General features: G+C 36.6%; 2 long non-coding RNA genes across 2 annotated transcripts in view; one reads left to right on the forward strand and one right to left on the reverse strand.

Moving 5' to 3' along the window:
• LOC123379749 overlaps window positions 1-16,300 on the forward strand; it is a 35,767-nt gene extending 19,467 nt beyond the window's left edge. Inside the window, exons 2-3 of the long non-coding RNA XR_006584625.1 lie at window positions 1,595-1,777; window positions 13,560-16,300. This is a non-coding gene — a long non-coding RNA (uncharacterized LOC123379749). The remainder of the gene's footprint in view (window positions 1-1,594; window positions 1,778-13,559) is intronic.
• Window positions 1-18,270, reverse strand: part of LOC109503371 — a 215,853-nt gene that overhangs the window by 5,726 nt on the left and 191,857 nt on the right. Inside the window, exons 6-7 of the long non-coding RNA XR_006584622.1 lie at window positions 9,960-10,029; window positions 5,426-5,512 (exon numbers count right to left, since the gene is read on the reverse strand). This is a non-coding gene — a long non-coding RNA (uncharacterized LOC109503371). The remainder of the gene's footprint in view (window positions 1-5,425; window positions 5,513-9,959; window positions 10,030-18,270) is intronic.

The raw sequence follows: 18,270 nt of genomic DNA on the forward strand, positions 1-18,270 counted from the left end.
CAGCTTATTTCACTAGGTTCATACAATCATGATGGCAAGAACTTTAGTTACTACTGTATTTTTAATGCCTAGAACAGTGCCTGGCACTTAATGTAATTTCAATAAGTATATACAGTAAGACATTTCATATTTAAGTGAATTTTCAACACTAGAAAGCATATGATGAATGTAACTACAAAGGCACAAATGTAGCCAATAAGATACAGTGTGTAAAATGGAAAAAGAGTACAGTTGTAACTGCAGACATCCAAAGAGCATGTCAGTGGGGATCAGGGACATTCCTGGGATAATTAATAATTCCTGGCAGGCTTTTATAGCCAAAGTAGAGAGAAGCCAAACCTCTTGCGGACTTGTTTATATCATGGATCTTAACATAAGCTTTGAGCTATTACAAATTTTAGAACATTTTCCACAATGTTGACACAATGTGTGCTTACAGGCATGAAAGTAACAACATATCATCCATCAGTCCAATCCATTCATAAATATGAAGGTAATATCTTCTAAACTAGGAGGGCTAGAAGAGAATGAGGTTCTTAAAAAAAGGAAGAAGGACTTGCATAGTCAAATGAAAACAAAGCAGATTAGAAAGAACATAAATATTATTTTAGCTAAAATTGGTGCAAATTTCTGGGCTTGGATAAATTGAAAACTTTACCAAATCTCATTTTATGCCAATGAAAGCTATATGAGGTTTGACTATATACTACAAGTTTTATAAGAACTATTCATTTTTTCATTTCCAGTATGGATTTAATCATGCCCAACCAATTCTCTGTTCTCAAAATGTTACTTTCTGTGTGTTTTTTAGAGATCGATGCTTAGACCAATCTTGCCTGACTACTACTGCATCCTTTGCAGAATGTTGTTTCAACTATGACATTAGCTAAATTTTACTAAACACATTTTTAAAAATGTTATTTATTTATTTTGAGAGACATAGAGACAGCACAGCAATGGAGGGACAGAGAGAGAGGGAGAGAGAGAATACCAAGCAGGCTCCTCACTGTCAGCACAAAGCCCAATGTGGAGCTCAGTATTAGGAACCGTGAGATCATGACCTGAGCTGAAACCAGGAGTCAGACACTTAACCAACTGAGTCACCCAGGTGCCCCTGAATGCATCCTTTGTGATAGGCAGATAAAGATACTGAGGTACAGAGGGTTTCTCAGAGTCCCATAACAAGCAAATGGTGAATTAAAATAGAGCTTGGGAAGTCTGGCTCCAGAGTTGATACTTAACTCTAACCCCCTAAACAGGGCTTATACCAATGTCTACTTATGATACAAGTATATAGTCAAAATTCACTTTATGCAAATATAGTGTGCCTCTTTGGTTGACTTTGCATGACATGAGTTGAACTTGAGAATGATGTATTTCTCACCATGCAGTATGGATCAGTTTGTATTGCCCAATATTATCAATTTTGGTATGCCTACACGATATGATTTTAATGCTAGCCTGAAGTCAGCAAAAAGGCAAATATAAGAGGGGGAGAAAGGTATATATGATAATTTCAAAATTCCCCCCTGAAGGAGATATGAGGGCAGCTGACTAATAAAAATCTAATTTGTTTGATTTCCCAATCTTGCAGGAATGATTCAGGGAAGTGAGAACCTAACACCTCATACAAAGTGAGCATGAAATTGTTAAACTACAAATCCGGTTGACCAGAAAAGCTTCATCCCTGGAATAGAGAGATCCCCATGGAAGAGAAAATGCCAATGAGGCACAAGTTTAAAATGGCATGAGGGGGGCGCCTTGGTGGCTCAGTCAGGTAAGCACCTGACTTCAGCTCAGGTCATGGTCTCATAATTGGTGGGTCTGAGCCCCATGTTGGGTTCTGTGCTGACAGTTCAGAGCCTGGAACCTGCTTCAGATTCTGTGTCTCCCTGTCTCTCTGCACCTCCCCTGCTCATTCTCTCTCTCTCTCTCTCTCTCTCTTTCTATCTCTCTCTCCCCAAAATAAATAAACATAAAAAATAAATGCAATGGCATGAGCAAAATATATTGGAGTAAAGTAAGAGAGAGTTTTAGGAAATCCTCAGCCAAGATGGTGTCATTGACAATTGTGTGCAAACTCTATCATACAAGAGAATCACCTTGTTGAAACAGTTTTCTGGACCCATCTCCAGATTTTTTGATTCAGTGGGTCTGAGGGTGGCCCTGGGAATTTTCATTACTAACAACTTCCTAGGTGATGCTGATACTGCTGGTCCAGAGACCATACTTTGAGAACCACTACTCTACTGGCTTGACCGTAATTGCTCTCAATATATATACAACCACCAGAAGGCGTGTTCTGTATAATACCTACATTGTAAGATAATGCCTTTACAACTAGGATCAGAGTATATGCTAGAGAAAAAAGCTAGAATAAGTAAATAATAAGCAATAGAAGAAAAAGAGAAAGAAAATCCACCAAAAAGTGTATTAGTTCCAAGAATAGCAAGCAACCTGCCTGCTGAAGGCTGCTCAACTATGATAATATAAAGATACCGACCAGAAAAGAGACACTGACCACCCTGGTTGACATTGTCATCAGTAAACCAGTGAGATAGAATACTATCCCTATATTGATTATATTATAGGTAAACCTATATATTGGTTATAATTACATAAAATTTGTACTTTATCCTATATGAAAGGGTGAGTCCTGAAGAGTTTTAAGCAGGAACATGACCTGTTAGATTTGAATTTTAGAAAATGAAAATATATATCAATAAGGAATCTTCCAGTTGAAAATGAAACTCAATTCAGACCAGTTTTAACAAAATGGGAAGTGTATTATCTCATACACCAGTAGTAAGCTGGAAAATTTATCCATGGCTATATCTACATGCTCAAACAATATTTTCAAGATTCTTGCCAACTTTCCCAATTGTTCCTGAGACTGCGATTTACCAGATTTTAGTGTGATGTACAACCATGAACCAATGTCTATGCTCTTAGGTAATTGGAAGGTTGGGTTGACCAGAGTCCCAGAACCTTGGAACATGAGCAATTCTCTTCCAGTTTACCCCCGTGTTCCATAGAAATATTATCTTTTTTTTTATGCCTTTGACGTTAAAGTGTTTGGAAAAGGCTGCTCTAGAAAATGTAGTAACATAGGATAGAAAATAGGCCATGTATTTTTTAATTATTCCTATAAGATTCCAGTGAAAAGAACCTCTTGGTGTCAAAGTCAAAAGCAGGCAAAAACAACCAACATTCTTAACTGCTATTACCCAAGTTAGATACATAAGAACTAGAAGTGGCTTCTATACTCTTGGAAGGTGGGGGAGAAGGGAGGTAGGTGGATATAAAAAGCTCACATAGGACATTAGGCCTCTTTCACTACTGTCCCCTCATCCTTACTTCCACCTGAGTGATTTGGGATATATTTCTTTCTATTTTATGTATAACCTTTGCTTGAGGTCAGGGTTCAGTGGCTGAAAAGAAAGCTCACAAAACACCACCTTTGAAATAGCCCCTTTATATAGAGACTTCCCCATTGTAATTATGCCAACCTTCACTACAGAACCCAGAAATATTCTGAGATTATATGAACCCTATATTTTACAGACCCCTATTATAAAAAGTGCGGGGAATAAACTCTCTGGGACTGAATTTTTGATGTAGATACAGTGCAATAGCTTCGTTCATTTTAAGGACATGAATTTAACTACAGCTCAGAAATCAGCTTGTCGTCTTCCCCAGGCTCAGGAAGAACAGGGCTTGCATACACACTGGTTTGGGACAATTCTGGCAACAGTCCAGTGAGAAAATATTGCATGCCAGGTTCACACTCAGTTATCTACAGTTTGAAAAAAATTTTTTCCCTGAATCAAAAAAAAATGGTGAGAGAAAAAAAAAACTCATAAAAAAGATAACCAACACGGTCTTTAGGCGAACTTTTAGCTTTTAAGCGCCTCATTGCAGAATCACACAAAGATGATTTTAAAAGCCAAGTTTTGGAGTGAGATGTACAGTGCTAGGTCTTCAACAAATTCTGACAAGATTTCACACACTGTCAGAAAGGTTCTTTTCTCTTGCCTGGTTTCCCTGCGGTGGGAGAGGGGACAGAGCCAATGCCCCAACCTCCTTGCACTCAGGGAGCCACTTTGACCCAATTCCAGAAGCCCAAGGGCTGTCCTTAATTAGCATTGTAATTTATATTGCACAATTATGCAAATTGGGTACATAAACAAAATTATCCTTTCAGTTTGGCTTTGCTACTGGAGAAATGCAAAGCCAGTTAAAGATAAGAATAAAGAAAACAGAATACATTTGCTTTAATGCAGTGCACCATTTCTTAATTTATCCATTCTTTTGTTTTACACTTTCACCTTGGACTTTGGGGTTTTAAATTTTTTTCTTTTCTCCCATTTTGTTTTTTCTTCCTTTTATGCTATTTTTTTTCTTCCTTTTACTTGGCTCCTTTCCTTGAGAAATTTTCCATCTCATTAATTCTGCTGCAGCGATTCATAACTCTTCAGGCCATTTGTTTTGTTTTGTTTTGTTTTTTTGATATGACTACTATCTTGACTGTCTATAGTTTCCCTTTTCTTTTTGCTCTCAGGTTCCTTCCTTTCTCTTGGCATCCCTTTCTATTTCACTCCATTTTCCCATTAGCTTCACTTGCTTTTATAGCTGTGGGATGCTCCTTGCCTGAGATCTAGTAAACACCCTCAGGATGCAATAATTTTTACCAAGAAAACTGAAAACAAGCATGGCAAATAACAGAGCTTGGAAGATAGGGAATTTAAGATACAAAGCCCAATGATATGGAGGTGGAAGCCAATGCCTAGAGGCAACAGACAATATTTAAGTGGGTATTAACCACCAGGTAATCAATCAACAAATCAGCATTACAAAGATAATATTCCAACTCTGGATAATATTCTAATTGAGACAGCCCCTTTAGAAAGCCTTAAAATTGCATGGAAGATCAGAAAAAGTAAAATATCTAAACTAGCAGAAAATACAGACTTTTAGATAAAGCTGGCTTTGCAAGAAGAGTGGCTTGACAATATATGGGGAATAACAGTGAAGGGAATTTATAACAGAAGTGCTTGAAAAGAACTGAGAAGAGAACGGAATTGTTCCTTGCTTTATCTGCCCAGAACCACGGCTCCCATGGGGACATACCACCCCCCAACCCACCCCTCCTCCTCCTTCACCCCCTTCAGCCCTCTGGCTACAGCAACAGCAGCCACATTAAAATATAACCCAAGGGATACCAGGCCTAACTTAGGCAAATCAGAGCACCCTCCCTCTGGCTACAACTTTCCCACTTTGAATAACAGTCAAATGCCTCCTCTATGGATTTTTTAGTCCCTATATCTCCCTCTGACCCCTAACTCATCCACTACCTTTCTCCCATCCACTTACTAAGTTCCAGCCATCCTGGCTGACCAGTATTCTCAGCTCATTGCTTTTGTACCTTTCATCTTCTTTTCCTGCAGTGGTCTTCCTTGATTTTTTGATGGCTGGTTTCTTCTTGTCATTTGAGTCTCTGCTCAAATGTCATCTCCAAGAAATTTTCTATTTCTACCTACCGTTGACCTCCATCCCATCGCTCGCTATATATTTTACGTTGTTTTAATTTAGCATCATTACAAATGGGCTTATCTATTTATTTTATATATGTCCTAGACTCTCAGGTATTCATACTTTAACTTACGTACTACCCGTTTCTCCCCACTAGAACGTAAGATCTTGAACTATCTGGTTCACCACTGTATTCCTGGTATTCAAAACACTGTCCGACACATGGAGCGTAAACCAAAAGAATTTTCATTTAAGTGACCGAATTAATGATTGTTATAGAATGAGCAATGACCCAAACCTGGTCAAAGTTTTCCATCCCCTTGCTTTGTGTTTAAAAGACAGTCAAGTTCATCTTTTGGGCATTGAGTTTGTGACCTAGGAGATATAAAGCTCATGGTAACTGGTTTTCCACCATGTGAACTAAAGTGAGTAATCTAGTGATGGCGAAGGCGGTAGGTAGAAGGGGAGGGATTAAATACGGGGTGTGGGAAGAGATGATGTGGTAAGAGTGGAGACGGATGGAACCTGAGTTTGGACAGGGTTCAATGCCTGGTTTCTGATGAACCTGAGACCCAGCTACATTCCTCTCTTTGGTTGCTATGAAACCCCTCAGGTCTTTTCTATGTTTTCTGCTTTTTCTTAAACTGTGAATTGGATTTCAGTCCTATCCAGTCAATAAAAGTAACATATAACAACATTGTAACATTGTGCTTAAGACCTTCAAGTCCGATGCAAAATTAGGATTTGAATCAAGCGTCTGGTATTTATTGTCTGTATCATGGAGGGCCAATTTCTTCATCTTTTGAAAGCTTGGTTCTCTTCTCTAAAATGAAGGGCAATAACAAAATGTAACGGATAGGGCAGTGGAAAGATTAAATGTGATTATATGTGCACATTTCTTATGCACAATGTGTGATATATAGTAAGTTCTTAATTAAGGAAGGAACCGCAGCCTGCCTCAAGGGTGAAAGTCTACTTTGAACTGGTATTTCAAATCTATCCTCACTGGTGTATCTTATTTTTTGTGGCACATACTGCATTCCAACTTATTTTAGAATATATTCTAAAATTCTTTTTACGATTGAATACATTTAGAGTACAACTTCTTTACTTTCCTCTATGAACATTCGTGTTCAATTCATCTTTGATATATCAGTTTCTGTTAGGTATCCCAGGTGGGGCATTTGTAAATGAAAAGCTACTTGGTGCTAAGAAATTGAGCAAACGATGATATAGATTGATTTTCTTCAGGTGTTAAGTTGGCAAGTGTGAAGTATCCCAGTCTAAGAAGAGAAAAGTTCATAGGGTGAGATGCTGGAAGACAGTGGTGGAGTATTGCCCCTCCTAATGTTCTTGGTGATGGTTCTCATTGCCCATTACGCCACGTGGGTTAAGTAACTGTAAAGCTGTAGACAAGCATGAAATCTGGAAGGACTTGGACTGGATCAACCTTTGTGGATGAGGCTTCAGATACCACTTTGCTGATCCCGTGGTAGAGGCTTCTATCCTAATGTCCAGTCTAAAGACATCCTATGAGGGGCGCCTGGGTGGCTCAGTCGGTTAAGCGTCGGACTTTGGCTCAGGTCATGATCTCGTAGTCCATGAGTTCGAGCCTCGCATCGGGCTCTGTGTTGACAGCTCAGCGCCTGGAGCCAGCTTCAGATTCTGTGTCTCCCTCTCTCTGACCCTCCCCTGTCCATGGTCTGTCTCTCTCTGTCCCAAAAATAAATAAACGTTAAAAAAATTTTTTAAAGACATCCTGTGAGTCAGCGCTGCCCTCACCACACCAATAAAACAGCCACAGCAAGTAGGGGAGATGGAGGATGGTGTCTGTGGGGAAGAGGCTTTCCAAAGACCATTAAACCTAAAATCTAAGGAGTAATGGTAGGATAAACCAATGCAGCAGAAAGTAAAATGTGGGTCTCTAGTAAGTTAACATGTTTTGTTTTTTTTTTTTAAGTAGCAAGTATGCCAAAAGTAAAAATAAATAAATAAGATGAAGCATTTTATAAAGTTTTTGTAAAATAAAATGAAAAGTATATGTAAAAAGTTTTAAAACCTACCCACAATTACATGAAATTCCCCAAAAAATTTGACATCTTTAAATATATTCCTTTACCTGAGCCAAAAACTGGAATTCAGATTCTGCTAACTGGCAGATCTGAATCTTTACTAGGCTTGCAATTGCCAGGCAATATTTAGGAAGAGATTATGGGAAGGGGGAAATTATGATCGGAGGATTATTTTCTAACATAGCAGATCAGAGTAGATTTAAAGAGATAGAAACTGTTTTTCTGTCAGAGTTTGGGTGTGGATTTGAGAGAAAGACTAGCTTATGGGTACTATATTCTCTGCTGACATTCAAACTATAGTGTGTATGGAATTTTGTGACTTATGTAATTCAGGAATAACCAGGTAAAAATTTAATGGAAAGAAATGATTTAGATTTGCACAAAAATATACAATTGTAAGAAAAATACTAAGGACATATTTATGGGACCTATAAGAAAACTCGAATACATGGAGAGACACAGTAAGGTCAAATACTAGAGACTGGTCACCTGAATGATCTACATATGGCTGAGATAAATGGGAGTGTTGGTATTACCAAGTATTATTTTAATACTCTATTCAAATTATATTTGCTTGTACAATAGTCCCCACTTATCTGCAAGTTTGCTTTCTGCAGTTTCAGTTACCCACAGTCTGGAAGCTGTGATCCTTCTGTCATATCCTCAGAAGGTCAATAGTAGCCTAATGCTAGGTCACAATGCCCACAGCATTCGTCTCACTTCATCTCATCACACAGGCATATTATCAACTCACATTATCACAAGAAGTCTGAATATAGTACAATAAGATATTTTGGGAGATAGCGGGAGAGACCACATTCACATAACTTTTATTACAATATATTGTGATAATTATTCCAAAATTTTATTTTTTTACCTTTATTTATTTTTGCTAGGAAGAGAGAGACAAAGCACAGGTGGGGGAGGGGCAGAGAGAGGAAGACACAGAATCTGAAACAGGCTCCAGGCTCCGAGCTGTCAGCACAGAGCCCGACGCGGGGCTCGAACTCACGAATCGCGAGATCATGACCTGAGCCGAAGTCGGCCGCTTAACCGACTGAGCCACCCAGGCGCCCCTATTGCTATAATTATTCTATTTCATTATTAGTTATTGCTTTTAATCTCTTATAGTGCCTAATTTATAAGTTAAACTTCATCATGGATATATATGCATAGGAGAAAATATAATAAATATAGGGTTTAGTACTATATTGGTGGTTTCAGGTGTCCACTGGGGGGGTCTTGGAACCACAGATAAGGACACTACAGTATTTCACCAAGAAAATTGCAATTATCTTCATAAACAAGATTACCCTCTATGTTTTTTCATTTCCTACTTTTTAATTCTCTTTCTTGTTTCTATTTTTTTTTTTTTGCTTTTTGCTCTTTACATAAAATTAAAGATATTTTTCCTTAAAAGTTGATTTAGTGCATGATTTGCTTCTTGATTTTACATTTCTCCAATTAAATTACATTTATATTGCTGCTGTCTCTAAGTTTTGTCTTTGATTTATTGTCATCTACTTATGATCTTGAGATAAAGACTTGATTCACTTATATTTATTTTTTTCTGTGGTAAAGGCTAAAACCTATGAATTTGGTACTTTACCTATGTTAACATGTGGTGCTGCAATGTGAGATTTCTAAACAGTCTATGATTATGGTTTTATTTTCCAATTTGTCCCAACAGTTATTTAAGCAAATGGTTTATTTAATGTCACTTTTGTTTTAATGTTTACTTTTTAATATTTTAGAGATTTTTTTAAAAATGAATATTTTAGTACTATTAAATTGTGACCATATGCGGTTTACATAATTTCTATTACTTATCACTTAGTTGCTCTTGAATAACACTGTTCTATTTTGCTAAATAAACCATAGATGCCTGCAAAACGTGTAGTGTCTGTTTGTAGGGTATAAGTACTTATATATATATCAATTATTAACTTTTTGTCTTCTTGACTTTAATTATTTAAATTATGTAACTCTTCTCTAGTGATTTGGTAGTTACACATCATTTTTAAAGTTAATACGTGTTTATATTTCCCCTTAAAATATCTCCATGCATTCTTTTTACCTTATACTTGAGTCATTATCAAAGCCAAGAATGAAACAGTAGAGTTGACTCCTCCCAGTTAAGATGCAAATCATGGTACATTTTTCCTTTATAATCCTCCTACTCCTCCTTCCCTCTCCCATGGCCATATTCTCTAATTTCTGTCAACATAAGCCACATTTTAATACCAACTGATGATGTTGACTTTTTAAAAAACACTGAAGTCTCATATTTTGCCAACAGTTTTCACATTGGCATTCAGTTTTCCAAGCATTTTACCAATGGTTATATAAGTTTACCTTTACTTTCATTCATTGCTGTGTTCCTGTCCCTGCACAATGGCTGGCACATCGAATGTTCTCAGGAATTCTGGTTAAGGAACCAATGCAGTAGAACAAGAGATAGAAGATAACCTGACCAAGTGAGACGTAAACTCCCATAATAAGTCTTTCTGTAAGTGCAAGTTACCATAAACACTTCACGACCAAGATTATGATACATCCATAAAGCAGATTTTACTTTGATAGTCCCAGCTCTGCCACAGTCACGGTCACAAACACACACATGCACACAAATCCATTCTAATGGGAATGAACACTTTACCATTTCCCATGTGCTAATATTCTTGGAATGTGTGGTACTGACACTGACTTCATTGTGATTAGCCCTTCTAATGGATTCACCTGTAAATAACTGTAAACATTGGTCCCAAACTCAGCTGCACATTGTAATCACATGGGAGGATTCTTAAGCACTCCTAATGACCTAGCTACTCACCAGACCAATTAACTCCAAATCACTCTGGTTGAGACCTTGGCATCAGTACTTTCTAAAGCCCCTCATCTGAGTACAGGGTCCAGCCAGGAATAAGAGCATGGGAGTAGTCAGTGAAGTCTGAACCCTCAGTCTAATTTTGCCTGTGGATATAACACAACATAAGAGCTTTTTGGGGTACTTAAAAATTGATCCTGGAAGACAGAGCTCTCGTTAGGACTATGACAACCATATCAAAGTGATGAAAAGCACTTGCTTTCATTGCAATAACTATTTCATCATTTTAACATGCAGATGAATGGAGCATCCAGCTTTGTTTGGGGGGGGGGGCGGCAGTGAGAGCAGAGATAACAAGAGAATCCAGAATTTGACGGACAGCTCAGCTAAAATTTACACTGAAACATCAGAATGTAATCCAATTTTTCAATATTAAGAACTGTTTCATAAATTTGGTTTGGGATCTTTTCCACAGGAACATTTGAAGTTATTGTCCTAATACTGAGGTCTTATAATATTTTTCTGACTGCCACGTAGATATTGCCTTATTTTATGGAGACTCAGGCATTTCAATTCAGAATATAAACCAGATTATCTAATTTTGAAACCTACATACATAGAGTCAAGAAAATACTCTGTCTGGGAATGCCCTTTGATCATTGTTACCATAACAATTATAATGCTTGACTTGAGAAAAAAGCAGATTTTTTTTTATAAAAAAAAAAAAAGGAAAACAAAACTCGTATGCAAACTTTGGGTGGCATTTTATTGTACACATCTTCCTAAACACACTTTTAGGTAATAAATTAACAAAACCAGTCAAACTATACCTGATATTACTTTACAAATGAAAGGAATAAACCAGTTGTTTTATACATGATAACAATATTCATTCAATTGCTAATTTTTAATTTAAAGTTTGAGGGCTTCAATTTATTATTTTTTCTTTCAGGTTTATTGAGGTATAATTGGCAAACAAAACTGTACATATTTAAAGTGTACAATATGATGATTGATATACATTATAAAATGATAACCATAATCAGGTTAACATATCCATTACCTCACATATTTCCTGTTTTGTGTGTATGTGCGTGATGAAAACACTTGAGATCTATACTCATTAAATTTCATGTGTATGATCCAGTATTATTAACTATGGTCACCATGCTGTATATTAGAATCAATCAATTTAGTAAACTCAGACCTCTTAGGAAAGAGATAATATCTACAGATAAGAAAGCTAAATTAGCTTCACAGAGCTAAAACTCATTATTTTTGGCTTCTTCCCTGCTAGGTAGCATCTATTCGTTTTGTCGTGTGGTTGTTTTTAAATATGTTGTTAAAAATATGCCCAATGCACTTGTCAGGCAGATAGCCTTAATTATATTTTAAAGGCAGATTTCTTCATAATAGAATCTGGATTTCTGAAGATAACTTGATTGAAAAATATCAAGCAGAGTATGGGATATATGGACTTTAATTGTATAGAAAAATAATCCAGATGATAATATGACTTAAGTGTCCTTTATAGTGATTTTCACATAGTCCTGTAGTCTTCAAAGAGCACCTGGACCAGAGCATCAGCATCACTTGGAATTATAGAAATGCAAATTCTCAGATTCCACCCAGTCCTACTGAATCAGAAACTCTGAGGTTGGGGCCAGCAATCTGTTTTAACTAGCTCTCTTAGGGCACTTGGGTGGGTAAGTTAAGCATAAGACTCTTGATTTTGGCTCAGGTCTTGATCTCATGGTTGTGAGATCAAGCCCTGCATCTGGCTCTGAGCTGGCAGTGCAAAGCATGCTTGGGATTCTCTCTCTCCCTCGCTCTATGCCCCTTCCCCGCTTGTGCTCTTTCCCCCCTCACTCTTCTCTCAAAAGAAATTAACATTAAAAAAGCACCTTCTCTGTGATTCTGTTACACTCTGAAGTTTGAAGATCGCTGATATGACAAAAGTCCCCCCCCCCCAAATAGGTAATAAAACAAACACACACACAAAAAAAAAACCTATGACACTTCTCTGCCTTTTTGTTTTATTTTGTTTAGAAAACAATTTGTCTGCATTAAAAGATGATATTCGCCCAGGAAGTTCATTTTTATCTTCAGTAGAATTAATCAGGGTAATATCATTCTATTATATTTTTCCATTACATGTCAAAGATTCATGATGGGTTTTCAACATCTTTCAAAGTACACTTAAATTATCATTAATTCCTCACATTTGCTTTCAAAAATTCTTTCAAGCGGCAGAGTGTTAGATTTCACGTGTGCTTTACTTACCTCATTGAGATAATGTTACTATAATGATCTCACTTATATGTTGCATAATTAGATCTAATATCCCTCTAATGAGATACACCATGTTATTTTGAACCAGCTGCTTTATCATGGATAGCAAAGGACACTCTACACTAAATTTTCCAAGATATTCAAGAATAATGTTAAGTGGTCATTTCATACCAATTATTCTTCCTCCTTTCTTTAAGAATCTGTTTCTGGATAGATATTAACGTTCACAATTACTCAAAGACTAAAGGAGTCTGCTGGTTTTGGCATGAGACATAGTGTATAACAATTATTTGCTGGGATAACAAAAACTTTCAGTTACCAAGAAAAAGCAGTTACTCAGAAGATAGACCTCGTTGCTCTAACATTCTTGCATTTATACATTTATGGCAGATGTTAAATTCTTGTGATAGTATAGTTTAAGAAAGAACATTTTCCTTTGAAGAATATATTTATTTATTAGGAAAGAGCTACATGTTGGCTTAAGAATGTGGTAGTCATTTCTTTAGTAATTGCTTATGTATGTTCAATAAATATGAGCTGGAAATAAGTACATATATATGGTAGGAGCTTGCTTTACTGGTTATTCGCTCATATAAAAATACCTATGTGCATATTTAATATAGACAAGTGAATACACAGTAGACATATGTAGATACACAAAGTGAGCTGCATGGAGCATACCCACTAGTTTATATTCAACGGTATTCTCATCTCTGCTGAATGCAAACACATGACTATTTATCTAAATTGTATTTGCTTGTTAATGAAACCAGAGCGCGCAGCATTTTATGAAAGTGTGGTGAATTAATGGCTGAGATTACTTCACCTCCTTACAGCCTTCTGAGTCTCTACAGAAGAGGAAATTAAGGGAGACAAACTGAACTGTGATGCTCGGGGACTCCCTTGATTCCGCCTGTCACCGTTATAAGCCAGCTCAAGGCCTCGGGGGAGTCTGCCTGCTCTAGCCTTCCTCAGCCAGCCAGACGGTGACGGCCCACTGCTTTTATTCATTACCCTGAGTGTAATGCACTAAATTTAACAAGTAACACACTCGGCGGGAATTTATTGGCCTCTTGCAGCATGATTGCAAGTTAGGATATGGATATGGATCCCAATTACTGGTGACACCAAGGTAAGATGAACAAAGCCTGTATATAATTATTAATCAAAGCTGATATTGTAAGGAAATGAAAATAAATAAATAAATAGCTCCATACTATTTGAAGCAAATGTTCCCAGGTTGAAAGAACTCTCCCTGGTTACACAATAGTAGTATTCCAATTAAATATAATAGCAATAATAAAATAGCAACATAGTGGCAAAGTGATCCTATAAAGCAACAATTTTCACATAAAAATAGTTGTGTGGAGCAGAGATACAGTAGAGAAAAGGTTAACAAAGTCCAAACGTAGACTTGTAATATGTAAATGAGTGGCAAGTAAATGGCCATCTTTAAGGATTTAATATTTTAGTTAAATAAAATAATACATTTAACATTGTTATTCCAGATGATAGTTACATACAGCTAGCTCTATTAAAATAGGGTAGGAGAAATGATTGTAAAGATGTAGGTGTCACGCTCTCATGTCTATAGCACAGGAGTTACCTGACTGTGAAAATTAAATATTGTTGGTGTATAGATAATTTGTGATGAATCTCAAAGTCCTTGCGTTGCAATAAGAAAATGAGAAAAGGAGCTAGAATTTTCACTCACTTTGGGCAAGGGTTTGTTGTGGTCATCGCTTGTTTCATTTATAAAGGCCATAGTAACACAATAACTGTAAAGGCATAGGAAAGAGAGGACATGATTTTATTTTACCAGACTGTATATGAATAAAAAGTGTTGAAAAATATAAGGAATATGAAAACAAAGGGAACATCACCTTCCCCATGATTAACCCAAATGGCCAACTTATTATTGAAATAAGAGGCAACATGCATCACTGGCAAAGGCTTGAACTCCCACATTACAAAGAATCATATCCTGGCTTTAATAATTACTAGTACTCTGACCTTGAGTCGCTAATTTAATCTCTCTTAGCCTGTTTCCTCAAGTGTAAGATAGGGATGATTATAGTAGCTACCTGTGTAGTTATATTGATAATACAGCATTATATACTTCAAAGTTGCTAAGAAACCAGATTGAATGTTCTCACCACAAAAAAGAAATGATAATTATGGGACATGATGGTGGTGTTAGCTAATGCTATGGTGGTAATAATACTGCAATTTACAAATGTATCAAATCAACATGTTATACACTTTAAACTGACACAATGTTATATATCAATTATATCGCAAAATAGTTCTGGCAAATCAATACAGTTCTGAGCACAGAGTAAAAATTCAATAAATATTAGCAAATTTTTTGTTATTTAGTATTATTTTAACCTACTTGGTATTAAAAATCACTAAACCAGGAAACAAATGGCATCGCAATCTTTTACACCCAGATATGCTTCAGTACAAGTTTGAGCTCAAATACTTTTCAATGGAAAGAAGGCGTATTTTATTTCACTGGTTAGTTTGGAGTTGAAAGTCATAATCTTATGGCAAAGTCTTGTCATGTAACTGTCTGGTTAAACAAAGTGCATTTCTGGTACTCAGCATGCTAAAGTATAGCAGTGGCCTAATGCCTGTGAGGGTGTGTGGTAAAATTGAAGAAAACATGTGAAACTCAGCACATCCCGTACATCCTGGTACCATCCAAAAATGGAGATATTTTTTACTTAGCATCTGTATCTGGACACTTGTATTTAGTTATCATTGCAATTCCACTTAGAATTCATCAACATCCCCATTACTTAGGAAATGAAATGAAGGATGAAACCTTAATTGGTCTTTTCAAGACCGTAGAATTAATGGCAAGAGCCTCACTCACCTTAGGTCAAAGTGACCCTAAGTCAGTGTTCTTTCTACTATAGTAACCTCACTTTGTAGGTGAGAAGATAAAGGTCAATCACTGACAAAATATATTTGGGTGTGTGTTTGAAACAGGCATGTGCTGTTGGTAGTTGGTACACAGTTTTAAAACACAGTGGGTAAATTAAAATCATCTATGCTATGCCACGGTTTTCTGTGACTTTCCTAAGAATGTCATGGAGCTTACTATTTAAGGACTAGGTATACTGAGAAAAAGGTAGCTGCAGAGGCATTAAAAAGTACTTTTACCTTAATGTCACCTACTGACTGAGGGATTGGTCTTCATAGGGCCCATAATCCAAAGGAAGCAGTTAAGTAACATGAGTTGTATCATAACAATTACATGATTGCTTGAACTGAATAACTGAACTAAAACTGTCACAGAGTACTTTCTCTCTATATATATACACATATATATTTTAGTACTATTACTATTGAATTCAATCACTTTTCCAGAACAATTTTTACTCCACAATAGATTGGATCCACATGTACAAGTTGTTCATAGAACTTGCAGATAGAAACCTAGTCTTCTAAATCAGAGAAACATGAATAATATTGATTTTGAAAATTAAGGAAGAAGAAATTAAGTTAAATAATTAAAGTAAATCATGCTTCCATTGAATGCTTACATTGAATGAAATTTTTCAACTGATGAATAGATAAAGAAGAGGTGATATATATATTTATATATATATATATATATATATATATATATAGTAGTAAAATAAATACACACACACACACACACACACACACACACACACACACACACACTGGAATATTACTTGGCCATAACAAAGAGTAAGTCAGTCAGAGGAAAACAAATACCATGACTTCACTGACATGTGGAATTTAAGAACTGAAACAAACAAGCAATGGGGAGAAAAGAGAGAGAGAGAGAGAGAGAGAAGTAAACCAAGAAACAGACTCTTAACTCTAGAGAACAAACTGATGGTTACCAGAAGGGAGGTTGGTGGGGGATGGGTAAAATAGGTGATTGCGATTAAGAAGTACACTTGCTGTGATGAGCACTGGGGGTGTTCTGTGAAAGAGCTGAATCACTAAGTTGTACACCTGAAACTAACATTACATTGCATGGTAACTGAAGTTTAAAAACTTAAAAAATTAAAAAAAAAACACGACTCAAAAAAAGCAATTTATTCATTCCCTCATTCATTCAACAATGATATACTCTCTCCTTTTTGCAAGTTCTATACTAGTACTAAGGATATAGTACTGAATAAGTTAGATAAGACCACTGCCCCTGCAATAGTGAAGTGAGATACAAAATAATCATAGAATTACAACTTTAATGAGGATGTTGACTGTGATGAGAGCCTATATAAGGATTTCAATCTGCTCTTGGGCAGGAGTCAGAAAGAGCTCATTAGGAAATAACTTCACATGTGCTAACTCAGTCCTCATATCAACCCAATGAGATCGGTATTGCTATAATCATCCCATTTACAGATAAAAAAACTGAGGGAAAAGTATTAACTATCTTAAAAATCAGATACCCCATATGGGGTAGATCCAAGATCCAAACCCAGGCCATCTGGTTTGAGACTCTGCTTTCAACCACTGTGCTGTGGACGTTCATGTACATCTGAGAGGGGTCATGAACACACTCCAGAGAGAACAGCACATGTGGAGAGTGTGAGATGAGGAACCAGTGCTCTACACAAGAGATGCACTGTTAAATAGAAATGTGAGCCACATATGTAATCTTAAATTTTCTAGTAGCCACGTTACAAAAAGTAAAAAGAAACAGGTGGATACAGAACCCTGGAAAAGTGCTTTGGCAGTTTCTTATAAACTAAACATGCAAATACCATATGACCCAGCAGTTGTACTCAAGCATTTACCCCAGATACACGAAAACCCATATTCACACAAAAATCTGTACAGGAATGTTTATGGCAGTTTAATTCATAGTAGCAGAAACGAGAACCATCCCAGGTGTCCTTCCACGGGTGAGTCGTTAAACAAAGTGTGGTACATCCCGCTCATGGGATGCTGTTTGGCAATAAAGAGGAATGAACTATTGAGGCAGACAGTGACTTAGATCAATCTTGAGGGAATTATGCTGAGGGACCAAAGCCAGTTCCCAAAGAATATGCCCTGAATGATTCAATTTACATAACACTTCTAACCTGAAAAAAGTATATAAATGGAGAATAGACTAGTAGTTGGTAAAGGCTGGGGCCCCGGGGAGGGATGTAGCATAGAGATGCGGTGGGTGTAGTTACAAAAGAACAATACAATGGATCTTGGTGGTGAAGAAACTGTTTTGAATGTTGACATTGTGGTACCTATATATGTGACAAAGTTGAACAGATAAGCATGCACACACACACACACACACACACACACACACACACACACATGAGTACAATTAAAACTAGAGAAATCTGAGTAAGATTGTATCTCTGTCAATATCCTGGTAGTCATATTGTACTGATAAGACATTACCACTGGGAAAAACTAGATAAAGGGAACACAGGATTTCTCTGTATTATTTCTTACAACCACATGGGAATCTAGAATTATTTCTAAATAAAAACATTAATTAAAAGAAAGGAAAGGGATGAAGTTTATTTTATTCTACTTAACCCAATATAC

Source organism: Felis catus, chromosome C2 (assembly GCF_018350175.1).
Source record: "Felis catus isolate Fca126 chromosome C2, F.catus_Fca126_mat1.0, whole genome shotgun sequence".
Taxonomy (NCBI): Eukaryota; Metazoa; Chordata; class Mammalia; order Carnivora; family Felidae; genus Felis; species Felis catus.